We start from the raw sequence: 9,313 nt of genomic DNA on the forward strand, positions 1-9,313 counted from the left end.
CTTGGGGCCCTTGGGGCAAAGAGAATCAAGGGCAGGAGCCACAGAGACAGATGCTGGCTTGAGGATTCTCGGCCTTCCCTTTGTCGTGGTTGGCCACAATTCAGTCCCATCCCTCCCTCATTAACAGCTTTTGTGCCTAGTATCCTTTGTTACTTAGGGTCTCCCTGTTAGTGCAGAGACCTCTTCCATCCACCTCCACTTTGTTGGGGTGTAGGGGGGTTGACGGGGCAATGGATTGACACAAATAGGCCCTGGAATTGGGGTCAAAGGGGTACATTTTGCTTCCTCTTCTGCATCTTCCACTCTTGTCTTTCCCTGGCAGGGAGCACACTCCCGGTGTCCCCTGGAGCAGGGCTGAGTCCTGCAGCCCTGCCCTCCACAGATGAGGCTCGGGAGGTGAATGTTTTACTTTGTTTTTCATTTCTACTTCACAAGGCTTTAGAGCCACTTTAGTGCACCCCAGGCTGCCACTACCAGTCCAGAGCGGATAAGGCCATGGTCCCTTGGGCACCGCGGGGACGGAGCTCGGGCTCTCCTCAGAGTCTCGGTTCAGCCAGTCTCTCCCCTGCAGGCTCCTGCACCTGGGGTAGGAAAAATGAATAGGGACCTTGTTTGGTAGGAATTTCTTTCCTCTGTTGTTTGCTTTGGGTTCCTTCCCTCTCCGTTCCTGGCTCCTAACCCAATATTTGGCTTTCTGTGAGTTCTAAATATATTTCTTCACTTAACCCCCAGAATCATAGCTTCCTACCTGCTTCCCATGACCGGATCCACAGGCTGGAATGAAAACAGAAGCAGGCTGGAGGGGGTGGCACGTCCGGGAGGGAGGCACGGTGTTAGGGAGTGGGGAGCGTTCACCACTCAGGGTGTCTCCCCAGGCCCGCTGAGACGGGGAGTCACTGAGGGAGGCAGTGGTCCTTGGCTGTGTCCTCCACCTCTCTGACCAAGGCCCTGTCCTCTTCCTGTCACCTGAAAATAGGAGGTCTCCTTGCATCCCAGCAGTCCAGCTGCCAGCTGCTGAGTCAGACCTGCACCTCAAGCCCACTGGGCCAGGGCCCTGCAGCGTTCCAGACCCAACAGTCACACTGTACCCCTGTGGATACCCCGTCCTCCCTCTTCCTCCCTATAAACAGCCCGGGCAGCAGTGTAGGCCTGAACTAAATGAAACCAGGCAGTGGAAAATTCTCCTCTGGGGTGGCCTTCAGCAGCTGCTGTTGAACACCAGGGCTGGAGAGGCACCTGGCTTTCAGGTCCTCACTGCCGAGCCCCAGCTGGAAGGAGGCGGCTGTTTCCTTCTTCTCCAGAGCCAGGAGTCCCGCTCCCCACACGGCCCCATGCGAACACCGTTTAAGAATCTCATCTTAAATCAGCCTTGGGTTTCTAGACTTGGGAGCTGGTGGCGGCACATTCCACCTCCATCTGGTCAGGCAAGAAAGTAAGATCAGAGCTTCCTCGCGCATGATTTACAGCCTTGGTGTGTTTTTGACACACAGGTCACTCGAGAGAGTGCGGCTCAGTCATGGTCCTGCAGACGGAGCTGGCAGGACTGCTTCCTGCCCGAGTGGGGAGAAGGTGGTGCAGGCATAGGGTGCCGCAAAAGGAAAGGCCTCCCTCTGGCCTGAGGTGCTGCTGGCTCCACCCCTGTGCCTGCGGGGGAGCCAGTGGAGTGCGTGCAGGACAAGGACAGTGGTGGTCACAGTCCTGATGACTGGGGCCTTCTGATCCGCCTCCGCCCACTTCGTGTATCCCTGCCTTCACTCGTCTGCGCCGAATGTCTGCTGAGCACCCTGCAGCCCCTGGTACTGTGGAAGCTGCCCAGAGGGACTTAGTTCCAGAGTGCAGAGGCCTGTGCAGGAATTAAAAGCTCACCATCAGCAAGGGCGAGGCACACTGCTTCCTTGAGGAGGAGGTGGCTGACAGGACATCTGTCAGGAAGGGAGCTTCGCTTGCTGTGCGACTGATCTGATTCTCTGGGGAATCTGTCTTATCACCACCTCAGGCCTGGACCGAAGCTCGCCCAGAGAGCACTGTCTGCCTTTCGTTCTCACATTTGCTGAGCTCAGGCATCAGGGCTGTGGGGTTACTCGAGGCTAGCACCAGGTAGGCATCACCCCGCTTTATGCTCCTCGCCAGGGCTTGGGCTCAACTTTCCCTTTAGAGTGGGCAGCACTGTGGGTGCACTTCCAGTCTTCCCTCTTGTGAGAGGGTGCTGATTTCTTCCTGAGACTGCCACGGAAACTGAACCGATGGCACATGCTGGTAATTGCGTGCTGAGAACTCTGAGGCAAGGGGAAAGAGAGTTCAAACCCAGCTAAGCAACTTAACAGAAGCTTGTCTTGAAATAAAACTTAAAAAAAAAAAAAAATGGACTGGAGATACAGCTCAGTGTAAAAGCCATCAGTTTAACCCATAGCACAAAACCAAAACAAAACAGAGAATTGCTATGGATTTGGCTAACCCAGCCTCTCTCTCAGGAGTGTGTGCCCTGTCCTTGTCAGGTGACTCCACAGGACACTTGGCTTCCTGCCGCTGTTCGTAGCCCTCCGCCCCGTGTCATCCGGACCACCGGTAGTCTCTCCTCTGCTTTTGTGGTGCCACCTCATTCCGTTGTGGTGTCAGTCTTCAGATGTTTCAGGTCTGGGTGCTGGGCACAGTGAAGCTTGTAACCCCCTGTCGCCCTGAGCTCATGGCCCCCTAATGTTTGCACAGCAGCAGACTTGCACCTGGCACTTGGCCTTTCTCGTGCTCCAACTTCTTCCCTGCTGTCCTCAGAGCTGGGTGAGGGAAGCACTGTTGCTCCTCGAAGTGTAGATGGTGACTCAAAGCTCAGAACCCTAGTGGTTTGCCCAGATGGTGACACTCAGATTAGTTTTGTATCAGGTTAGTTTTCCCTCTCTTGGACACAGGAATATGTTGTGTGTTTGTGTGAATCTCCTTTCCAGAGACAGGAAATCCTGCTTCTATCCTTTTGCCTTGATTCTTTTTGAGGCTGAGTGGGACAAGGAATTGGGTTGGAGGAGAGAGAGGTGCAGCCTGCAGCTGGGGAGAGGCAGTAGGGGATTTTTTTTTTCTTTTTGTCTTTTTTCTTTTTATCGGTACCGGGGATCGAACTCACGACTGCCTGCTTGCAAGGCAGGTGCTTATGCCACTGAGCTAAGTCCCCAGCCCCCAGTAGGGGATTTTGAGACACGAGAGCTTCTCCTCGGTGCATCCCAGGGGCATGGGCTGAGCATATGGTTATCCTGCCCTGCCTGATGGCAGAGGTGGCTTACAGGTTTGGCGGCAGATTCCTTTGAGAGATGAATGAAACAATTGTGCATTTGGGAAAGAGAAGATTCCAGATAGAGGAGGTGTTTTCAATGGCAAAAGCCCCAAGATGGAGTGTTTCAATGGGTCCATGAACAGAGATTGTAGTGCAGCTTCCCTTTGATGGTCCTGTGAGAATCTGGCAACTTCTAGAGCTGTTCTTGGCTTGATGGACCTCGTTTGAAAGCTTTTATTCTCTCTTTTATTCTCTTCTCCCATGTCCTGGAGGGGTTCCGAACTCAAATTCTAGGATAACAAAAGTAGTTAATGGGATTTCAGTATATGAGATCCCAATTCAGGGAGTTTTCTCCGGGCTTCCCAAATACCTCCCTTGCTCTGTGCTGGATTCTGGGAACATCTGATGACCAAATTAAGGGGTCTCTGAGGAGCTGAAGGAGCTGAAGCTGGGGTGGGGCCTGGGGGGAGAAAGACCTTCTTCAGTTGCATTTTAGAGTCTAAGCGGCCAGCAAGGGCTAGCCGGCTGGGTATAGAGGTGACCTTAGAAGCCGGATGCGACAGTGGGTGGTTCAGAGCGCTGTGTGCCACAGCCGTGTGCAGGCCTGTTCAGTGCTACAGAGAAGCAAGGTGGAAAAGGCAGTGAGCACAGCCCACAGGCACAGCGGTGTGGAGGTGGAGAGTGAGATGCAGAGGTGGGAGGTCTGGCTTGGCTCCTCCCGGGATCTAGAAACATCTTCCATCTCACTCAAGGGCAGTTCTATGTCCCTGCTCAAGCTAGTTCCGGGATTGCTGCAACAGGGCACAGGCTTGGCTGTAGAGAGCACCCCGGGCCCCAAGTGTCTCTGGGTGGCACCTGGCCTGTGGTCTGTGCCAGCCGGGCCGGTGTCCCCTGGTTGACATAGGAGCCCGCAGGGCAACATGGTGGCTCCTGGGGGGCAGGAGCAGACAGCAGGTCAGAAACAGAAACTATAATTAAATGTTTTTTTACTCATCCTCACCCCCAGTAGGAAGTTATTCTTGGTTCTTAGTGAGGGGGAAGAAGGGGCAGGATGTGAGCCAGAGGCTGCTTGTGACCTTGTGACCTTCCTGGTGATTGAGTGGGAAGCTTTCGGATGGCAGAAGAGATTTCCTTGAGTGTCATTTGAAGACAGGGCCCAAGGTATGTAGCCTGGCTCTGCGGACAGCCCCGGGGCAGGGAGAAGCTGATGCACTGAGCTCTAGCACACTGTTCCTGTCCACTCCAGCTGCCTGGGCCTTGGGTGTCAGGGCTGACTTTGACCTTCCTCTGGAGAGAAAAGCCAGGCAATGCTCCCAGACATCAATAGCATTGCTGTGTGCTAGTAATGAACTCTTGAGAGAGAAATTAGGAAAACAATACCATTCAGAATAGTATTAAGAAAGATTAAGTACTTAGGAATTAACAAACCCAAGGAAGTAAAGAACTCTGCAATGAAAATTACATCACTCTGAAAAAGGAGACTGAAGAGGATGTCAGAAGATGGAAAGATGTTCCTTATTCCTGGATAAGCAGGACCAATATACACTAGACCCCCTTGAGGTCACAGTTCAGAGTTCACCGCCTCAGCTGCTCCCGGATTTTCCCTTAGAAATACCCCTCTCCATTGGTTTTTGGCAGGAAGTCTGCAGGCAGCCAATCTGCGAGTGCTGTTCAGTTCTCTTTGCTGCTGACTGGTTACTGCCCTGGAACCCATCTCTGGCAGATGCACCAGCGTCCTGCATCCTAACAGGGTGCCGTATGGTGATAGCATCTCTCATGTTCCTCTTAAGAGTTCCCCAAGACCCCAAGGATGTGGCCGAAATGGCCTGTACCTTTCTAACTCTTTTTTTTTTTTTTTTTTTGTCTTTTTCGTTTTTATCGGTACGAGGGATCGAACTCACGACTGCCTGCTTGCAAGGCAGGCGCTTATGACGCTGAGCTAAATCCCCAGCCCCTGGCCTGTACCTTCTAAAGCTTCGTTAATACAGTATTTTATTAAATTGCACTATATAACTTTAGGAGGCATAGCATATTCAGGGTTTAAACTCTAAAAATAGGTTTTTATGGGCATTTTTTATGATATATGAAATTTGTGTTTTTTCACAATTCATAGGAACTCTAGGAATGTAATCCCCACAAATTTGGGGGAGGGGAATCTACTGTAGTCAAAACGTCTATACATCCAAAGCTAATTTATAGATTTGTCACAACTACAATCAAAATACCCACAGTATTCCTTACAGCTCTAGAGAAACAATAAAAAAATTCATGTGGAACCACAAGCAAACAATAGCAGAGCAGGAGGCATCCCAATCCCTGATTTGAATTTAAAGCACAAAGCCACAGTGATAAAAACAGCACGGTACAGGCATAAAGCCAGAAATGTGGGTCAGCACAACAGACTAGAGGATATAGGAACAACCCAGACACATTCACCTATTTGATCTTTGACAAAGGGGCCAGCGCCATACTCTGGAGGTATGACAGCCTCTTTAATAAATGGTGCTGGGCAAATTGGATGATCCACATGCAGAAGATTGAGTCTGGACCCATGTATCTCAGCATGTACTAAACTAAAAATAAAGCAGTGATCTAAAAGTTAAAACAAAAAAACAACCTGCTGGAAGACAAAACAGGTGAGATTATTGAAGACATAGGTGTAGGCAAGGACTTGCTGAACAGAATCCCAGTATTGTAAGAAATAATACTGAGAATCAACACGTAGGATCATTTCAGATTAAGAAGCTTCTGCATATCTGAGGAAGCAACCAACAGACTGAAGAGACAAGTGATAGAATGTGAAAAATTTTTCAGCTGCTCCTCAGACAGACGGCTAACATTTAGAATATATAAACAACCCAAAAAATTAGATTCCCTCCAAAGTAGAAAATGAACATGTGAGATGAGTTGACATGTCTCAGCTGAAGAAGTGCAAATGGTCTAAATACATGAAAAATGTTCAATATCATTGGTCATTAGAGAAATGCAAACTAAAACAACACTGAGATATCATCTCAATGCAGATAGAGTGGCTATCATCAGGAAACCAAATAAGAAATGCTGGTGAGACTAGGGGAGAGCAAAAGCTCTTCTACATTGCTGGTGGGAATGTAAACTGCAATGAAAATTATATCACTATGGAGAGCAGCATGGAGATTCCTCAAAAAACTAAAACTAGAAATTCCATCTGACTCAGCTCTTTCCCTTCTAGGAATCTTCCCAAAAGTGTTAAAGTCATCATATTACAGTGGCACATGCATACCCATATTTATAACAGCAAATTTTATAATAGTTAAATCTTGGAAACAGCCTGTGTTGGTTACTTTCTTTCACTGCTGAGACAATACCTGATGCCCAAAATTAAAGAAGGAAAGGTTTATTTAGCTCACAGTTTGTGGAGGTTTCAGTCCATAACCTGTTGTTGTTTGGAGCTGTTGGTTCTCCTGGCAGGAGCTTGTCAGGTTGGCTTCTGGGCTGTTATCATTGGAAGAGCTTGGGACCTTGTTGCTGAGAATGGCTGTGGTTTATTGTGGGAGAGCTCTGGTCCTTAGTTTGAGCATTGCTTCCTGGCTCCAGAGGGGAAGATGTGAGCTATTCAGTCTCCAGGAAAAGCTTGTCATGCTGGCTTCCTGATAGGTACTCATCTGTTTTCATTGTTGGAGGAGCTTGGGACCTCACTGTTGCCGAGGATGGCTGTGGTACTTTCCAGGGGAGCCCTAGTTCTTATTTTGAGCATTGCTTCTTGACTCCAATGCAGGACCATCAGTCTGCTGGCACAAATCTTTTACACTGCTGGCCTAGACTTTCTAGCTTTCATCACTGACCTTTGGGCCTTCCCAGTGCATATCCACAAAATAGACTTGCATGTGTCATTGTCATGGACTCTAGGCTTTCAGCTGAATTCATGCAGGTTATTGCCATGGGATCCTTGGCTGGATTTTCTGCGACTTTAGTGTGTGGACAGATTTCCTGCACTTTATTTGTATTTGACTCTTGGGTGCTCATTATAAATACTACTATAAATTATGTGTCCTATATTGTCTTGTTCTCCTTGCAAACCCTCACTACAACAGAAGATCAAGAGTTAGGGGAACCAAGGAGAGGCGGGGTCAAGGCCAAAGAAAGACTAAAGATGTGTTACATACATGCATGAACTCCCCATGCTAAATGTAACCATTCCGTACTGTAATCACATACTAATAAGAACATTAATACTAAAAATAGTAAAAGAGTGGGGTGCACGTGCAGGTCGAGGCAGGCGTGGCTGTGCTGGTCAGTAAGGGCCCGTGCAGCCTGGACGGCAGCTTTGGCTTCTGCAGCATAGGAGCCTCCTTTGCCCCCAGAGTCAGGTTAGACTCAGGTTTCAGCCGTGGTGCCACTGGTGGAGGCAGGCAGAGGCCCCCAGCTGTTTCCCTGGTGTGTCCTTCCCGGGTTTCCTCCTGGGCCCTTTGGAAGAGCCACTTCCTCCTCCTGCCTCATCCACCCAAGTGCCCTCCACTCCATTGCCCCCTCAATTCTTCCTCTCTGCTTCTCCCCAGAGAAGCCAGGGTCAAGTAAATGTAGCCCAGCGTGCATCTTGCTTTGCTCTCCCGCGGAAAGTGTCCCAGCATCTCCCATTCAACAAAAGCCGAAGTCTCTGAGACCTGGGGGTGAGGCTCAAGTTCTTGGAGCAGGGACGGGCAACACTTCACCTTCAGCAAGTCAAATGACCACCCTCTGGAGGAGCTGCTCCAAAACCAAGACTTGGGATCCTGTTGTGCTCTGCGGACTCCCTGGAGTGCCTTCTCTTTGGCCTGCATTTTTATAGAGCGTGATCACCATGCACTGAGAGCATGTTCCCCTCAGCCCCTTCCTCTCTAGCTCGCTTGGCCCCACCTTCAGAGCCAGCTGCATTCAGTGGCGTGTCCCGCATGTGTCCATGTGACCTCCTTCCATGACTCATAGTCACCCTGACTAGGGCATGGCCTGAGACAGAGGAATGGGATGCGGAGAGAGGAAAGATGGCCATGGCCATTCAGCCTGTGGTCACATGCAGAGTACCGCCACCCCACTGGCCCCCAGCCCTGCCATTTGGCTGCTCTTGTGTCTCACTCTAACCCCGCTGGCCATCCGGGGGCCCTGCTTCCATCACCCTCAGCCCTTCACTGCAGCCCCACACTGAGGCCCGGGGGAGTGTCCCAAACTGCAGTGTGGCTCAGCCATCACCTGCTAGGTACTTCAGGGTTCCCCCAGCCTCCCACAATCCAATGGGCTCCGTGTGCCCCTCTGACGACCCAGAGTCCTCCATACCTGCTGCTTCTGTCTTACATACCGGGTTCCTGCTTTGCCTCTCAGAGTGTGACTCAGCCTTGACCACAGTGTCTGCTGGGGACATCCTCCTTCTCAGCGTGCTTGGAGTAGGCAAAGGTACTGACACACACACACACACACACACACACACACACACACACACTTGTGCACTTGCACATGCACTCCCAAATGCATGAATGTGTGAGCACAAACCATGTACAGCCCACAGAAATTTCAGCCTTCTCCAGGAAGGATTCCTGATTGGACCTTGTTCTGATTGTGTCTGGATGTCCCCCCAAAGCCTCATGTGGTCATAGGTAGGGCTTTTCAGAGGTGTCGGTCTAGGACATGTGACTGATTCATGGTGCAATGCTAGGATTAGCGGTGCTGGGACTGAGGGTATGTTAGGTGGCCTGAATAAGATGTAAGGGGCAGAGAGAGGCTTGCTGCTGGTTACTTGAAGCTGGTCTTTTGCTTGCTTTTGCCATCTTCTGCCTGCCATGTTTCTCCTGTGCATGCCTATCTGCCGTGCCACCCTGCCTTGGATTCACCTGCTTATGTACAGAAACCTCTACAAACTGCGAGCTACATACCTTTCCTCCTTAACTTTGGGTGTCGGGTATTTTGTCTCAGCAATGAGGTGGGTGACTAAGACAGGCCCCTTCCCCGCACCCTGTCTCCTGTGAAACATGTTCCTTTGGTTTGGGTGTCCTTCCCCTTCTCTGTAGCTTTTGTCCTTCTCTCTCTGCTACTACGGATTTCTTT

The 9,313-nt window shown here is 50.4% G+C and overlaps 1 long non-coding RNA gene across 1 annotated transcript; it reads right to left on the reverse strand.

Annotated features, from left to right (window-relative positions):
• Nucleotides 1-397: 397 nt before the first annotated feature.
• LOC134473979 (uncharacterized) lies at nucleotides 398-1,215 on the reverse strand. Its single transcript, XR_010044497.1, has 2 exons — nucleotides 749-1,215; nucleotides 398-581 (listed from the first exon to the last, which is right to left on the reverse strand). It is a non-coding gene; the product is annotated as an uncharacterized LOC134473979 (long non-coding RNA).
• Between the last annotated feature and the right edge of the window lie 8,098 nt (nucleotides 1,216-9,313).

This window comes from Cavia porcellus, unplaced genomic scaffold (genome assembly GCF_034190915.1).
Source record: "Cavia porcellus strain 051 isolate PalLab524CR breed Dunkin Hartley unplaced genomic scaffold, mCavPor4.1 scaffold_29, whole genome shotgun sequence".
NCBI lineage: Eukaryota > Metazoa > Chordata > Mammalia > Rodentia > Caviidae > Cavia > Cavia porcellus.